General features: G+C 41.4%; 1 protein-coding gene across 1 annotated transcript in view; it reads left to right on the top strand.

Annotated features, from left to right (window-relative positions):
- Positions 1 to 3409: 3409 nt before the first annotated feature.
- Positions 3410 to 18662, top strand: part of HAPLN1 (hyaluronan and proteoglycan link protein 1) — an 80820-nt gene continuing 65567 nt past the window's right edge. The window contains exon 1 of the mRNA XM_070374772.1: positions 3410 to 3669. The gene's annotated coding sequence lies outside the window, so the exon portion shown is untranslated. The remainder of the gene's footprint in view (positions 3670 to 18662) is intronic.

Below are 18662 nucleotides of genomic sequence, written 5' to 3'. Positions count from 1 at the left end.
CCCTGAAAACCATCAGGGACTTTGGGGGTTTTGAACATGAGCCACCTATTCTTCTGGCTTGGCCCTGCAATAAAACCTTCTCTGCTCCAAACCCCAGTGTTTTTTGGCCTCACCATTCATGGGGCACACAAATTAGGATTTGGTAACATTTCCACAGGAATTATTGATGTTAATAATTAGAAAGAATCTTCACACACAGTAGACTTTGGTATGAGTTTCCTTGAAAAGACATTCGGATCTTCTAATATTTTTCTAGGCTTCTTGGTGGCTTAGTGGTAAAGAATCCGCCTGCAATGCAGGAGATGCAGGTTCAATCCGTGAGTTGGGAAGATCCCCTAGAGGAAGAAATGGCAACCAACTCCAGTATTCTTACCTGGAGAATCCCATGGACAGAGGAACCTGGTGGGCTACAGTCCATGGGGTCGCAAAGAGTCAGACACGTCCTAGCAACTAAACAACATCTTAACAGGTTTAAGTACTTGAGATTAAAAACACTGTACTGGGAATCTTTTAACAGGAGCTAGTTTGGGGTTGTGCCCCACAGGCCTACAAGTCTTGTCCATGCCAAGCCTTGACCTAAACAAGAGCCTGGGGTCAGCGCCAGAGATATCAGCAGTTTAATGGCTGGGGAGAGAGAATCTTACATGTTAGAAGGAAGGTCCTGGAGCAACACCATGGGCGGCAGCAGGCAGCACATGGCGATGGTCTTCACTCCAAGAGCGGGGAGGAAGGGGAGGTCACTAGTTTTATAGGAGGAATTGAAATCAGGTTGGCTCATTAGTTACCAGGGAAACCAGCAGAGGCACATGCCCCTCACTACCCCTTTAATAAGCTCTCCTGGTGGAGATATTTTGATCTAAAGATTAGAACAATTCCTTGCTGGAGCTAGAGGCACATTTGTAGGAGGATCTCTCAAGTGAGTAGGGTTTAAGTAAAGAAGAGTCCGGTCCAGCAGGGGATGTACAGAAAGCAGGAGAATAGCCATCTTAGTGACCGCACTAGTAACTAGCCTATCTGAGAAGGTAGGAGCTAGGGATGGGGAAGGATTGATGAGATAACTCTGAAAGCCTAGCTCAGATGGTAGGGTTTTACCTGAAACTGAAAAAAGACAAAATTCTAACTCACTGTGGAGTGACTAAATTGCATAGCGGGTGGTTTTTTGTAGCTAATAAGCAATTTCTGAAGAGAATGCATTATGTGCTCTTAATGCTGTGCTGGAATACCTGTATATGGCTGGAGAAGACTGCAAAATAAAGAACAAGTGCCCGAGCTGAACCAGCTGATCTGACTTACTGCCCAGGCAACTCCCAGAAATTAGGTGTTAAACTGAGGGAACAAGATCAGTATTCAAACATATTTATATGATTTCATAGCCGTACATTTGCTTTTAACTCCAAATCCTTTATGGTCCTCAAAGTGCATACCATCCTGAACATTTACAAGAAACAGCATAAAAACTCTTTTCACAGTTGAAAGGCAGAGATGTATCTTATTTTTACTGGCAGTTAATGTGGGACCTACAGCAGAACAGCTGTCTCGAATAGCCACGAGATCAGTGATATAAAATTGCCAAGTCCTGAGTGGCCTGTTCCCGGTGAGGGCAAACAGAAAAACTGAAAAGGGGGCGCCCACGCCCAGGTTTTGAAATGACAAGAAAGGTGTTGAGTTGTCTGTTGGAGGATTCGTTTTTAATTATTTCGCGGCGAATATAACTAGTCTTCCTTTATGAGACTTTGTGGGTGTTTCGTTTGGCTGCGGAATAAAATCTTTCCAAGAGGCACACATTAATTTACCCGAAGACCCGAATGGCAAGGGTGAATCTGGGGGCAGGAACCGGTGAAATACAGCGAGGGGGGAAAGCTGGAACGAAGCCTTCTTATCTTCTTTTTAAGACCTCTTTCCCGCCTCTCTGGTAAGAGGAAGCAGCCAACCCGGCTTAGAGTTTATCTCGAAGACAATAGCGCCGCTCGCCGCCTAGTGAAGGGCTCCGACAGCGCGCGACGCCCGCCTCGCGCCCTGTCCCCCCGCCGCACCAGTTGCACTGTCCCAGGAGTCGCCACCTCCACTGGCGTGCCTGCCACTGGGCCCCGTGGCTCACCTGAGCCCTGTCCCATCGATGCCCCCATCCCACTGGCGTATCTCCCCACAATTCCCCCGCCCCACCAATCCCTCTGCTCCATCAGTCCTCGGGCTCTGCAGACGCTCTGCCCTTCCTTTGCACCCGTTGAGCGGCAGCGGTCGTGAAGAGCCCGCAGCTCAGCCTGCGCCTCCTAAGCCCGCGGGCGAGAGAGGGGAGCGCGGCCGCGATCCCCGGGACGCCTCCGAGCGCCCAGAGCCCCTGGTGCCCTGGCACCCCAAGCTCTAAAGCGAAATGGCCTGCGTCTCGCCTCCTCCCTGGCTAGGGGCCTCTCGGGCTTGTTTGCTTGTCCTCATCCCCGGGCCAGCCCCGCTCCCTCCTCCCGGCGGCTGCAACAGCCGTTTGCTTCCTGCGGTGTGTTTCTTTTTTTCCCCCCTCCTAGGCTCCATCAAAGGTGGCTCTGTTATTGAAATATGAAGCCGTTTCCTCTCCAAAACCCTTGGTTACTCAAGGCGGGAATCAATGGACCTATATACTGTCCCAGAAGTTATAAATAAATGCCTGTTTGTTCAGGAGGCGTTTTCCCGCGTGTCCTAGCATCTTCCCCAGTGGTTATTTTAGGGGTGCTTGCGCGCGCGCCTGTCTCCATGTATGCGCGCGCGCGCTCTGTACCCATCTGGTTCTAATCCTGGGTATGGATCCATAAGCCAACTCCACCCATCCTGTCTGCCCTTCGCATTCTTCACTCTATAAATAAACCCAGGTTCTTTGAGCTTTGTCACCCAAGGATACAATAGCAGTTGTTTGTTAAAGGAGAATTAAATTCAGTATAAATACTGCGTCCAGTAAACAAGAAAGCATACTTCTGGCAGTGTGGGTGAAAGGGCACCTTACATTTTGGAAGATTTATCCGCTGTTGTCATAATTACCTGTCTACCTGATTACCCTGGATATACCTTGGGGAGAGGGAGACGGGAAAGCGAGGACCTCTCCTACTTTTGGATCTTCATTTTAAACAGAGGCTAAGAAACAAAGTCAAAATTCACTGTCCTGGCTTGTCTGCCTCACCCCGCTGCCCCACGATCATTCCACAGCCCCTTGCCCCATCCCCTCTGGAAGACCCAGGAGGTGTGCAGTGGCGGGGGCTTGTGGTTGTAGCTCCCGCTTTGCCTGAACCCCTGAGCGGGTAACTCCGGGATCTGAGCAGAGGGAAAGTCATCTAAGAGGCTGCTGTTCCAGAAGGTCTGGGCACAGAGCTGCCCCTCCCTTCCTCCCTGAAGTTTGCATGAAGCGCACGTTAGGCTGTAATTAGGGGATCTGGGAGGAGAACTTTCCTGGTGACGCTGCTTTGCTTTTCTTCTGCTCTTGGTGAGAAAGTGCCTCCTTCTTCCCAGGAGCAGGACCTCTGCCATCCAGCGCCACAAAGAGACATTCTGCGCGGCACACGCACACACACACACACTCACACACGCACACACACTTGCCCAGAGACAAACTTAAGGTGAGGGGAAAGAGCGCTGGCTTCACTTGATCTCCAGGCTCCAACTTCAGCAGGACTTGAGAGCATCTGAACTCCTGGATTTTAGGACAAGGTAAAAATCCCCCCCCCTTTTTTTTTTTTTTTTACTCTTTGGGTTAAGCCTTGATTCCTTTAAGATTTCAGATAGCAATACATATCATAATTTATGTATACATTAAAATAACTTTTCTTAATTTTCTTTTGAGTTTGACATGACATCTCAACTTTTTTTTTTTTTTTTTTAAAGATTCATATTGTTAGATAAAATACTGTTCAGCAGTAAACAAGCTCAGTCTAGACTGGGGCAAGGAGGAAGTCCAGTATCCCAGATTTCGCTGATGCTACTATAATCTGGTGGATGCATGGTTTCCAAGTGGCAGTTTTCCATGTGTATTTCAACAAGCATTTTTATAACACCTGAAAAAAAAGGATAGTATAGGCTGAAGGAAATGCTGAGGAATGGCAATGTCCATTCCAGATTTATGAGTTTTCTTTTAGAGACTATGTAAGTTTATGTGAAAAAGAAAGTTATTGTAATCACATAGGTAATATCTGTTAGAGTGACAGTCTTTGAGATGTTACTGATTTTGGTCCAGGCTTCTCAACTTAATTGTGAAATTAAGATCACAGAACTATGATGCTTTTTGTATATAGAATGATTTTGGTGGACAATTTTAATACACTGAAAAAAATTCCTTTTAAGTCGTGGTTGGTAAGGTTACTTTTAAAAGTTGCTTAAATGAATGATTTGTGTGAGACTGTTTACCACCCTAAGTAAATCTGAACTCTCTGGGGTTGAAATGAAGTTGTTTTCTTCCATTGACTATGACTGTTGTGTTCCAAATAAGATGGTTTATTATTTTGAAAATAAGTTATTTTATTTTCATTTACCCCTGGAAAAATACACAAAGTGGCCAGTACTTCGGGAGTTTTTAGTATGGAAAGTGTTCCTGTACACGTTCCAGTGTGATGTCATAAAATCAAACATACTGGCTGGCTTCTTGGAAGCTAACGGTTCTTAAGAAATAAAGCCTGAGAATTAATTTCTACATGAAATGTAATATTTATTCATTACAAACGTAGTTTCTGGTAACCATTTCTATTTGATTATTTCAGTGTACTAAATTTGCAATCATTTTACACACACTTCAGCGACTTCAATATTTTAATGGAATCATAAAATGGGAATATTGTTTTACCAAACATACATCATAGTCATTCTCTTTGGATAACTTTTAGTTTGATGTGTCTTAAGTTCACTTCCATTACTTTTATGAATAAAGAAGTTTTTCTTTCATTCAATAAAATAGAAACTTTGCCAAAGGTGGTTGGGCATTTATTTAAACCTTAGTCTTCAGTCACTTGGGGCTATCTGTTCTTGATAATTTCATTTTTAAGTGAAGAGAATAGCTATATATTTTGGTAATCTCTTCACAAAATTGGAAACAGATTAAAAATGGGAAAACTAGATAAGAACTAATTCTGTTTAAACATAACTTAATGAGCAAGAGAAAACCAATAAGCTCCAGACCACTGGTCTCCAAAGAGAAAGTACCCAGAGGCCAGTATTCCAAAGGGGAGTGTTCAGTGGGCCTGGGCTTTCTATCAGAAACAAGCAAGAAGAGAACATGGTGTTCTTATAAAGTGAGCCATTTATTGTCTGCTAGGCCCTGAATCTCAGAGGAATGACTGACACTGTAATTTAGAAGAACTGAAGATACTTTCACAGAGAAGAATCAATTCATTATATCCCTAGTGGTTTCACTGCCTTTTCCTTCCTTTGGGAGCCGGTAACACATCCAGGATAAATACATTCGGCGAACGAAGATGCTTTATGAATAGATGGTCTACTAAACAGTCCTGCCTTTTAGCATCTTGGGTGTGGAATGTTGGTATTTTCTGAGTAGTTGAAGAAGTCTTTGACTCTTAAGGTAGCACAGCCCTTGGTCTTTGTAAAGATGAACAAGAGGCATATTCAGGAAATAACTGCCTTTTTTGGAACACCCTAATACTGGTTTTTTTTTCGTTTCCTTCTGAACCATGCATGTCTTATTTTCCAGATTACAGTTTTAAAATAATGGTATTCACAGCCAGTTAAAATTCCAGCGAAATGCAGAGCAAATTTGAAAACACTTTTGCATTGTCGTCTTCTGTTGCCTCTAGTTAATTTTCCAACCTCCTGTATTCATTATCAGTAGCCATAGTACTTAGCCTATGATATTTAAATGTATTTAGTCTGTTAAGTAAAAGTAACAATATGTTGTTGGGGTAAAATGGAAAGGGATGGAAACTTAAATGTTCTTAGGATTGTAATCAATAGTGTTTAAGGAGGATTACAGGAAACAGCTGGTTAAACAAATATTAAGTGTAGAGTGGATGCTATGGTATAAATTAATAATGCAGCTCTTTATTTACACTATGAATGGGAGGGTCTGTGATGGTTCCATGTGGGAAGCGTAGTCCCTGTCTGCCACCTAGTGGACAAATTGAAGAACGCTTTCTCACCAGCCTCTTGGTAAAAAATTCTGAGTTCCATTCAGTTGACATTGAACACCAACTGCAGGCCATACGTTGGGGTAGGTGCTCAGAGTAAAAAATACAGCAAGTGACTTTTGCATAATTTAAAAATTAAGGCATCACTTAACAGTTGATTAAACTCCTGGTGGTTGCATTAAAAATTAGTTTACTCTTTACTGGGTAATATCATCAACTTTCTGCCTCCTTGAGGATAACAGTAACTCACTTCTAATCACAAAAGAGTCAGACCTGACTTAACAACTGAACAACAACTCATCGCTAATACAGGATTTGTCTTCTGCAGAGATGTCATGACCTCGCTTAAAAAAAGAGTGGGGAGAGTTTGAATCTTGAATGACTTTCCTACATGGAAAATTTACTGTTACTAATTTTAAGTGGATAAATAATAATTAGCTTAAAAGGTTAGCACACAGATACTAGCACATATTCTTTAGATTTTTTTTTTCATTTAAGGATAAGAGTAAAAATTGCTTTTGGGTAGTGAGGTAAGTTTTACAAAATATTGCTCTCAGGGACTAATAATCAGCATGTAGAACAACTTTATACCTGTTATTCATATGTAGTTTTGAAGCAGGAACATTGTTTCTATTAAGTTGACATGATAGATTAAAATCTTAAGAACAATTAGAATGAAAGCCATTGTCGGAAAGAAGCATCAGGAATCATAGGAGATTGATCCATCAGAATATTGCACTGAGACTTTTGAAAAACTTTGCTCCAGGAGATATATGAATTATTACTCCAAATGGCTGTTTGCAAGATATATGACTTAATGGCAACAGTGTTCAGCACATCAGCATTAATCAAGCCAAGTTCTGAAATTCAGATTGGAAGGGAAAAAATGCCTCGGTTGGGGGAAACCATGATTAATTTGTTGCTTGCTGAGCTCTGGAGGTGTAATCCACAGATCGAGTTAGGCCTGCTGGTGTGGAATGGAAGTTTCCTGTTTAGGGAACTTTGGTTTTGTGTACAGCAACGAGACCTACGCTGTGAAAGGAGAGCTGCTCATTAAGTCTGTCTTCATTAATGCCACAAAATTATAGCCTGACTTGATTGGAGGTAATGGCTGGAATCAACATCAACAATCATGTAAAATAAAGCATATTATCTTAATTTTTATGTCCAATGAGTTATTATCCACCAGAAACACAGCATTCTGTTAACAATTTCATCTGATCATCCTTGTGATTTAGCATGAATCGTAGACTCATTCTAGTGAGAGATTGCCTAAAAAGTCAGAGGTCCTCAAAGTGGAAATTTAGTCATGGATTGGAAAACTGTTACAAGAAGTTTTAATGATTTCAGGTGACCTGATACTAGATAAGAAGAAACTACAAGAGAGAATCAGCCAAGCTTTCTGAAATGTGCTAATATTACTAGGTTCTTGGCTGTATTGCAGTGGTTCCACATAATGGCTTTTTCCAGTAATGGAGACCTGAAGCGGGGCTTGCTGGGCCTGAAAAGTTCTTAACTATGTTCAGACTAAAACCAGGATTTGTTTAAAATAGCAAATGTTGCTCAAGTATTTTGAGCTTCTATTAATTGTTTTATAGTTAGATAGGGGAGTGGTATCTGAGATGGGGGTATTGCTAGAGGGCCAGGAGGCTATTTGTAAAGTAAAGCAAAACAAAAACAAACAAATCAAACTCAGAATTTTCCAGAAAACTTAGAAAAATTACTATGTCCCAGTCTTGCAAGGGCAAGGGCAACAGAAATTTCCCATTTTGTTCAACCTAGCTTAACCCAAAGAGAACAAAATTGACTTCATTTGTTCCTATACTCCAGTCACTATATTCCAATTCCATTTACTGTATCAAATAAAATCCAATTAAGCTAATAACATTCAAGTATTTGTATGGTAAATCTGGATTTTCCACAGCTTTTCACAAAGTTTTATGCATAATGTTTCAGCTTAGTCTCTACCTACTTGATGTGAATTTTCCTCATTTTTGACTCAACTGTTTGGAATTTGGGGATCACCACCAATCGATCATTCCTGCATTCATTTGTTCGTTCAACAAAAACTTATTGAACACTTGCTATTTGCCAGGCACCGTGCTAGCGCCACATGCTAGCCTCTTTACTCTATCGATACCAGAAAATTGATACTAAAAAAAATCCAAAATTCCACACTGAGGATAATGAATGGAAAGCACTGCGAGATCCTGATGTATATTTTGAGCAACAGAAGCAATCAAAATGTCCTCACCTCATAGTTTTCGTATTAGGAGAATTTTGAGCAGGCATTTTTAAAATCATTTTCCCTTGTTTGCCATCTCCTAGCTAAGTAAGAGCCTTGTTTCTTGGTTGTGTGGGCACAGATGGGCCTGAGAAGGCAGCTCTGACACTCCAGAACCCCAGGAGAGTAAGGGTCCCAATAATCTGTCTCTTTGGTTGGGCCGGAAAAGCAAAGGTTCATTTGCACACTGTTGCTGTCCACCAGTTTGGAACTAAAATTCAGCATGAGCACCATTTGCAAATGCTTACCATTTGCACCAGGCTCAATGCTAGGTGCTACAGTCATTGGCTCAAGGAGTTCATAATCCAGTGGAGAAGACAGACGGACACACCTCATGAATCACAAGTAAAATGTGCCAAGTAGCTGAAGTTGGGCTTCCTAGTCTCCTAGGTCTCTTTCCTTGGCACTTATCCTAACTTTCCACCCAGCCTCTACCTCCTAAACTTAGCCTCTTGCTCTCTGCCCCCCACCCCCAGGGAATCTGATACTTCTCTGTTTATTGATTTCTTGACTGACTGATTACACCCAAGTGTGAATGAGTTTCACTCATGCATTTACATTTCAAGCCTTTTATCTCTGTAAAGTAAATGTTTTGTTTTCTGTGGAAAGAATTTCAAGCATCTGGGGGCCTTCCCATCCTTACACCACAGTGTGTAATTAAGCTGATTCAGGCCTCCATGGTCTTCAATCTCTGTTATCCCCATTCCATATGTGAGGCCAGAGAGATTCCCTCAAGGCCTGTTTCTAGAAACACACAGGATCTTGGGTCCAGTTAACCCCTGGCCTGATCAACCTGTCCTTCCACCCTCCCCTCAGTGCTTTGCCCGGACACAAACTCCCCTCCCCCGTTGCAAGGGGCATCATGACCCCTCCTTTTGAACCTTCCTGTTCTCTTTGCTTGAGTCCTCTTAGCCCTTAACTACCAAGCTTGGGTGGCTGCCTCTGGACAGGTAAACCACTTATAGCTTCTCATGTTCTGTTGTTTGAGCCCTTATGTCACCCCAAATACAGCGACGGAGCAGTGAGAATCCACATATGTGGTCCAGAACTCCTCTGAGTCAAGTTACTGAAGGAGGAAGACAGGGATAGGCTATAAGACAAGGACAGGTATCAGCCATCACGTTGACAAAATGGATCAAAGCCAGCATCTTTCTAAAATGTATGCTGAGATACTTTCCAATGGATTTTGAGAAATTTCAACATCTATGCTGATTATAGATTCTGGAAAACTACTTGGAAATAAAACTGAAAATTTGCCTTGGCTTTTTAAAAGTTACACCGATCAGAATCATTTGTTTAAATATTTCCCATTTTATAGTTGATATAGGGCATAAGGGTAGTCATGTTATTAGTTGTTTCAGATTTATTTATGTTTTTCTTAATTATACTCCTTTGATTACGCCACCACTGATGCTCCTGTAAGATACTGGGCTGGTCTTATAAAGATGTGTTCATCACTTTTTAAATTGCTAGGACTAATGACCCAGATTGAAAGACTTTGTTTCCTTCCCCTTCTTCCCTGCAGTCTAGAGGAATGTGACCTTTGACCTGCATTATTCATCTCGCTGGAGGATATGAATGCCTAAGGTTCAGAGTTGATGTTGTTCTGCTGTTGTTGTTCAGTCACTGAGTTGTGTCTGACTCTTTGCAACCCCATGGACTGCAGCATGCCAATGGCCTGCAGCATGCCAGGCTTGGAGTTTGCTCAAACTCATGTCCATTGAGTCAGTGATGCCATCCAACCATCTCATCCTCTGTCGCCTCCTTCTCCTGTTGCCCTCAATCTTTCCAGCATCAGGGTCTTTTCCAGTGAGTCAGTTCTTCGCATCAGGTGGCCAAAGTATTGGAGCTTCAGCTTCAGCATCAGTCCTTCCATTGAATGAATATTCAGGGTCGATTTCCTTTAGGATTGTCTGGTTTGATCTCCTTACAGCTCAGGGACTCTCAAGAATCTTCTGCAGAACGTTCAGTGGGCGCCTTATAAATGCTTCCAGTTGTTTCCATCAGTGCCTAGCACTGTGCTGAATGGGAAGCTTGAGGGGTTTCCCTGCCTTCTCTTCCAAGTGTCTGTATTTCAGACATCTGAACACCTCCCAACCCCAGGCCATTCTCTGACTCTGCCTGTGTTTCCTTATCAGTCTTATTTTTACCTTTTAATGCCATTAAAATCGTAAACTCTTCTCAGATTTAAAAATATAATTATTGGTATAAAATAATGTAAATAAAATTAATTGATAATTTTAATAAATTTCTAAAGTTAAGGCAATTGAGGCTGGAGGAAGGAAATGAGTTTAGAAAGGACATGGAACAGTAGACACACGATCTAGTAAGGATACTCTGATTGGATGGGGGACAGAAGTTGAGATTGTGTGAATGTCTGAAGGGCAGAGGAGAACAGGAAGAGAACTGCAATTAACTAAGATTGGGAATAAACGAAGAATAAAATTTTCTGGAAGTAAACTGTAAGTCTAATTTAGGAAGTGCTCATGGGACAGCCAGGAACTCATATCAGTTAAATGTACATACTTAGGCAGAGCAGAGAAGTCATGGCTGGAATAGATATTTGGAAGTCTTGAGTATTAAAATGATATTTGAAGATCACACAGAAGAGAAAGGAGATCATTCTAGGGAGGAACAAAGGGAGAAACAGTTGATCAAGGACCAAAACCTGGGGGGCGGAATGGTAAGAATGACTTTGCCATGATTTGTACACGATTTTAACTTTTATTTTATCAACGATAAATGGCTACCAAGATGAATTACATCAGTGTCTTATTAATCCTTATACTCACAGTCTCAGTCAGTCCTCTGCACACAGAAGGTGCCAGGCATGCTTGTTGATTAAACAAAATTAAAATGGCCTTTCCGAGCCTTCATGCTCTAATGACAGATTTTCATAATGATAACCCTGAATGTGGGTAAGACCCCAAAATGTCTGAATTGCAGTTATTTATTCAATTTTGTCCAAAACTGAGCTAGCTTTAAATATATGTTGTCGTGTTTTGTTGTTTGAAAATCAGTAATCAATGTGTGGTGTAGATGGTAATTCACCAGAGTGCTTGATTAACCCTAGCCCATGTTGTTTAGCTTAACATATAAATGAGTTCACCACAGAATGCAGCCTAGTTCAAGTCCATTTATGATTCTTTTCCTTGGTCCTGAAGACATCTGAATAGTAGGTCAGATTTGGAGCCCAGAATCCTGGATTTCTCCACAGCTTGCTTTCCCCCCACCCCCCAATTCTTCTCCCTCTTATTGCTCCCTACTTGGGGTACCACGTAAAATATAATGAGGAATTGACTAATTTTTAGTATACATATGTCCCAAATATTGTATGGTACCATACTTATATTAAAGAGATTACTTGCTGTTTAGCTGAAGTTCAAATTTAACCGGGTATCCTGTACTATCCATTGGCTAAATCAGATAACCATACCTACCTCCATTTGTGTCGCTATAGCTAGAATATGGCAAACAAGAGTTTCTTCATGAGATTTCTGAATGCTTTCCTCCCAAAGGCCAATGAATGAAGTTACTAAGTGTATGTTCACTAGTGAGATAAATGTATTAAAAAGATACTATAAATAAAATTATCTAACTACAATATACCAATCAAAATGCAAATTTATAAGACATTTATAGCTAGTGTATGATATACCGTGTGTGCTTAGTCACTCAGTCATGTCCAACTCTTTGTGGCCCCATGGACTGTAACCTGCCAGACTCCTCTGTCCATGGGGATTCTCCAGGCAAGAATACTGGAGTGGGTTACCACGTCCTCTTCCAGGGGATCTTCCAAGACCCAGGGATCAAACCCAGGTCTCCTACCTTGCAGGTGGATTCTTTACCATCTGAGCCATCAGGGAAGCCATATGAACAGCTATCTTAAGAATGCCCATAAATGTATATCAGTGATCATGTCTTTTGTTGTTAAGTCACTAGGTTGCATCCAACTCTTTCATGACCCCATGGACTTTTATAGCCCACCAGGCTTGTTCATGGGATTTCCCAGGCAAGAATACTGGAGTGGGTTACCATTTCCTTCTCCAGGGGATCTTTGCCACTCAGGGATCGAACCCATGTCTCCTGCATTACAGATGGACTTTTTAAGCACTGAGCCACCAGGGAATAGGGACATCATATGTCTTAATCTGTTTAAAATATTTAAAAATAATGTACATATTTAAAAATAAAACTTTTTAATTTTCACATCTTCCAATTGGCAATAATGATAAAACAAATAATTACTTTTAAATTAAAAGGCATATATTTAGAAACATTTATATAATGTAGTGGCACTAGTGGTAAAGAGCTCACCTGCCAAGGCAGGAGACATGAGAGACCCAGGTTTAATTCCTGGGTAGAGAAGATCCCCTGGAGGCCGCCATGGAAACCCTCTCCAGGATTCTTGCCTGGAGAATCCCTTGGACAGAGGAGCCTGGCGGGTTACAGTCCATAGTGTCGCACAGAGTCGGACACGACTGAAGCGGCTTAGCATGCACGCACTTATAATGTCCAATGGCTATAAACTCTTAAATGTTCTACCTGCAGAATATCTGGTAGGAATCTTTCCCCGTGTTAATTATGTATCATAGTGTAGTTGTGCTGCCACCTTGTGGCGCTTTGAGGTATGACTCAATTGAACTCGGTCCATTAATACCTTATACCAGATTGACAAATTGGTCAGTGTTAAAATTGTTTCTCACGTGATTAATATTTTTCATTTCACACACAAATACCACATACTTTAATACCAAGAAAAAGCCCTCAAGCAAATGTTTTCTAGGAATTTAATGTATTATCTGCAGATTAGTATATCATTTGAGATAATCACTAAATTATAAGTCAATTAGTACTATACTGATTTATGTATTATGGGTGAGTATAGGTTGTATCTGCCCAAATGTTTGATCTACTTGACCTTTAAACCTGAATTCCTATAAATTCCTTGAACTCAATATGTCCAAAATTAAACTAATTATCTCCCTTCTTCCACGCCTGTTCCATATAATCTCTATATAAATACCAAGACATTTAATTTATTATACAAACAAGGACACTTTTGAAAGTGAAATGGGGTGAAACTTAGCAATTACTTCAGCAAAACAGGTATAAACCAAGACTGTCTCAAGAAAACCGGTCTTCTTATATATAAATTAATAATCATCAAATCCCAGTCACCCAAAATAGGAAATCTGGAGTCCCAGACTCTGTTTCATCAAATTGTCCTGGGACCTCCATTGCACACTTCTCCGTTTCTTCTACCTACTTCTTCCCTTTCATCTTCACTTGCTTCTCCACTGTCCGTCACACTTGCCAACGTTCTCCTTAGCCTTGTCCTGTTGTCTGCAGAGGGACCCACCAGCCCCAAATCCTTTTTCAGGATACATCTAACAGTCGACTTCCTCTGCAACTGCTCCAAACTGCTGGGAACTGATGGGCAAACTCATATCACCCTGTAGAACGCAGCCACTGAACGACTTCATGGTGTCTGACTTCAGCCGGATCATTAATGCTATGTGGCTGTTCTACCATATTGCTTGAAAGTTTTTGCTTTTTCCCTACAGCAGATATCCAAGCCCCCCTGATTGGCACTAAAAAGAGAAACCATCTGTAAAGAACCCTCTCCCTGTCTTGCCACCAAAACGATCTCCTGACTTTTCCCTTCTGATAGGAAAACGGGAAAGGATCTCTCTACCTAGCTTCTAAGCATCTCAGGCAGACCTTGCCCCTTGAGCTCTAGATCCTGAATCCTCCAGTCTTCAGATGTTTGCTATCGTGCGTGCTGTGTACCAAGTCTCTGCAGTCCTATCCAATTCTTTGAAACCCTATGGACTGTAGCCCACCAGGCTCCTCTGTCCATAGGATTCTCCAGGCAAGAATACTGGAGTGGGTTGTCATGCTCTCCTCCAGGGGATCTTCCCAAACCAGGGATTGAACCTGGGTCTCCTGCATTGGCAGGTGGGTGGTTTTTTTTTTTGTTTCGTTTTTTTATCATTAGTGCCACCTGGGAGGCCCCCATATTTGCTGTTAATTAGGCTTTTTTTTTTTTTTTAAGATTCCCTGGAGGAGGACATGGCAACCCACTCCAGTATTCTTGCCTGGAGAATCCCATGGACAGAAGAGCCTGGCAGTCCTTCCAGGCGCAAAGAGTTGGACACGACTGAAGCGACTTAGGATGCACGCAGGCTTTTTTTTTTTTTTCTTGTATCCCTCAACCTCTCCCACTTTGGTTATATCTTCCTATTGGTATTTTATCATGGTCATATCTTTTTGGCCTAAACTTAGAAAACATGCCCTAGTCTCACATGCATCCTATCTACCCATCTTTCTCCTCCTCAGAGCCAGACTTCACAAACTCCCTCTGCTCATTGTCCACCCCTTCACCCGTCCACTCCTCAGCCCACCACAACCTGCTTTCTCCCTTCATTCCACCGAAACGCTCACCAGGGTCACCAATGATTTGCTTGTTTTCGGTATGTTTTCTTAGTCGCATTTCATTCTGGTGACCATGTTCCCCTCGCCATGATCTCTACCCTTAGTTTTGTGACAATGCACTCCCCTGGTTACCACAGACTTCTTTTCCAACTCCATCTCGGCCTGTTCCAGGCTTCCAAGGGCCCACCTGCTTCCTGGCAGCTCTGTGCTCTGATAGCTTCAGCCCGAGGCGCCCCACCCTGACCTCCACCTCCTCCCTGTCCCTTTCATCTACTCCTCCCTGTGACACACACCTGTGTGCAGATGACATCCAGAGCTGTATATTTGGCCCAGAACTTTCTCCTGAATGTACAGACCACAAGCCTCTCACAGCTAGGAAGTCAGCCTGCCATCTCAACTGCACTAATCCCAAGTCAACTCTTTTTCTCCTAAATTTGAACTTCCCTCAATTTTATCTAGTTTAGTAAATGGCACCATTTTTTCTTCTTTCAGTTTTCAAAAACAGAAACATGGGAATCATCATGTAGACTCTAGCCCATAAAAATCTCTTGGATATATACACCTGTTTTTAAAAGTCTCCATTGGTGGTGGTGGTGGTGGTTTAGTCGCTAAGTCGTCCAACTCTTGGGACCCCATGAACTGTAGCCCTCCAGGCTCCTCTGTCCATGGGATTTTTCAGGCTGTGGTGGATTGCCATTTCCTTCTCCAGGGGATCTTCCTGACCCTGGGTCTCCTGCATTGCAGGCAGACTCTTTACCAACTGAGCTATGAAGGAAGCCCACTAAAATCTCTATTGTGAGTGAGTGAGTGAGTGAAGTCGCTCAGTCGTGTCCAACTCTTTGTGACCCCATGGACTATAGCCTACCAGGCTCCTCTGTCCATGGGATTTTCCAGGCAATAGTCCTGGAGTGGATTGCCATTTCCTTAGTAAAAGCCTTATCCCTAATTGCCAGCTTGTCTTCTTACATGCCTGTAAACCTTACCCATTGGTCTCTGCATCTCTAGTCTCGCTGCTTTCTAATGCATTCGCCCATGCTTCCCTTACCAGCCTCATCTCTCATCTAGCAGTGAATCCCACACCCCAGTTGACAGGATCAAATGACCAGAAAAATGAAGACAGTAGAAACGGATCAATAGCTCTAAATATTAGAGTTATCAGATGCAGATTTTATGTTTCTTTTAAGAAATTGGGTCTGAAGAATTTTAGCAAAGAACTGGAAACTACTGAAAATGATTCATGTAGAAACTCTAGAACTGGGAAAATGTAATAACCAAAATTAAGAACTCAATACATGAGTTTACAAAATAATTTAGACACACTGAGGAGATGATTAATAAACTGGAAAGTAGTTCTGAAAAAATAACCAGACAGAGACATTATAGAAAAAGGATGAAAGATCCTGAAGGGAAGAAAAGTGTAAAACGTATATGGGGTATAGACTGGTGTCCCAGCACGAGGTCAGCAAGTAGGGCAGAAACAATCTTTTCCAAAGAATAGCTTGTGACTATCCCTGTCAGGGGTTCACGGAGCACTACAAAGCCCAACAGGATAAAACCAGAAAAGAAAGAAAGAAAGAAACTTACAGCCAGGCATGGTACAGAAAAACTGCTGACAGAAACAAAGAGAATATTAAAAGCTTCCAGAAACAAAAGACTTTAGATAGACTAACAAGTAGCGAAATTAGCGAGTTGGAAATTTTGCTTCTCTTTTCACTTTAGGAAAATGCCCAAAAGCAGTGGTTTGGCTTGATCATATTCTGGGTGGATCTCATGCTCAGCCTACTTTCTCTGAGACGAAGTCTTCAAGCCTAGAGAGATACCACCTGGTGACTCGATTCCTGCAGTCTGTGTTCAGATGCTGTACAGTTCTGTTGCTACCTAAGAAAACTCTGGAAGCAATTTGGGAGGCTCCTATCTTTATCACTATATAATATTATTTTAGATTATAAAGAAGAAATAAATATGACTGAGAAGTTGATTTAAACCATATAAATATATATATATATATTCAGCAAAGTGATCGGTTATACACATATGCGTTCTTTTTCATATTCTTTTCCTTTGTGGTTTATCACACGATATTGAATATAGTTCCATGCACTACATAGTCGGACCTCATTGTTTATCCATCCTATGTATAACATATAATAGTTTGCATCTGCTAAACCCAAACTCCCAGTCCTTCCCTCCCCAACCCGCCTCCCCCCTTGGCAACCACAAGTCTGTCCTCTATGTCTGTAAGCCTGTTTCTGTCTTGTAGATAAGTTCATTTATGTTATATTTTAGATGCTGCAAATTAGTGATATCATATGGCATTTGTCTTTCTCTTTCTGACTCACTCCACTTGATATGATAACCTCTAGATCGGTCCATGTTGCTTCAAACGGCATGATTTCATTATTTTTGACGTATGTCAGGCATTTTACAACCTTATACCTATTTAAGGCACTCTTGACAGCCAAAGTAAATACAGATTTATCACAAAGATTCTGATTAATTAAAAGCTCCAGAATATTTCTCTTCTCTTCTCAGATATTGGAGTTCTATCTACTCCTCTAATTCTTTGCTTGGGCCCTCCTTTCAGGCAGGAATCCTGTACCACATTATCCTTCCCACCTGAATTATGACACCCACTATAATCCTTAATATAAGGACTCCTCTAAGCAATCTGACATTGTACTGCTAGCTAGAATTTGTCACTTTTCTCTCAATTCTTCCTTAATTTTTTATTTGCATCATCATTACTTACATACTTTTCTATTTCTTATACTGTATTTCATTGTTGAAATGTCTTTCTTCTTAGTAGATTGTTTATCCATCTGATGTCCTAAAGGGTTCTGACCCGAAAGGTTAGATTGGGAATCAGAGTTCAAAGGACTTAATCGGTTCCAGTGTTCCACCCACTCTAGGAATCCCTTGTGTAATATAACTGACAGATGTTTGTTGATCTGCTTTAACACCTGCAGGGGCAAAAAGCACTGGTATTTCACAGGAAATTCATTTCACTTTTAGAGGACTTACCAAGAAGTTCTTTCTGACATTGCACAAAATTGGCTTCCTTAACTTCCATCCATGTGTTCTCATTTTGCCCTGTGAAGTTATATTGATTAAGTCCAATATCTTCCCCAGTTCATATCTGAGCAATTTATTTCTAAATGCAAAACATTATGTTATGTTCTGTAAAATTTTGTTATTCTGGGCACATTGTTCCAAACTCTGTATATCATTTTATTTCTTCTAGCTTCTTAGCCACATTGCCAGTACTAAGCTTTGAGTCTTGAAATTCTAAAAGAAAAAAAAAAAAAAACTTCATTTATATTATCATGACTTAAGCAAACCTCTTGATTGATGGTGCTAATGTCCTTGTCACTGGAAAGGTCTCCTTTTATTAAACAAATAGCCAGTGCACCAGAGAAATGGAAAATAAATGTCAGCGCGGAGTCAAAAACCTTTCTTTTGAAAACAGAATGCATTGATCATCTGCACTCTTATTGTAATTTTATTTCATTACGTTGTTACTATTTCAGATAGCAGAATGAAAACAGCATTGTACCATCCCTGAATATCTGTATCCTTAAACTTAGAATATCAAAAACTGAAACCTAGCTTGTCAAATAGTTATGATTAGTGGTAATACACTAATTTCCCAAAGGTAAAATGATATAACTTGAAGAATATGAGATCTAAATGTTAACAGAAAATACAATTTATTGTAGTTGGTATAAAGCAAATGTGATCTTGGGACTTCCCAAGTGGAACAGTGGTAAAGAATCCAACTGCCACTGCAGGAGACGCAGGAGATGCAGGTGTGACCCCTGGGTCGGGAAGATCACCTGGAAGTGGCAACCAGC

Source organism: Bos mutus, chromosome 7 (assembly GCF_027580195.1).
Source record: "Bos mutus isolate GX-2022 chromosome 7, NWIPB_WYAK_1.1, whole genome shotgun sequence".
Lineage (NCBI taxonomy): Eukaryota > Metazoa > Chordata > Mammalia > Artiodactyla > Bovidae > Bos > Bos mutus.
This window is presented reverse-complemented; position numbering and strand designations above follow the sequence as displayed.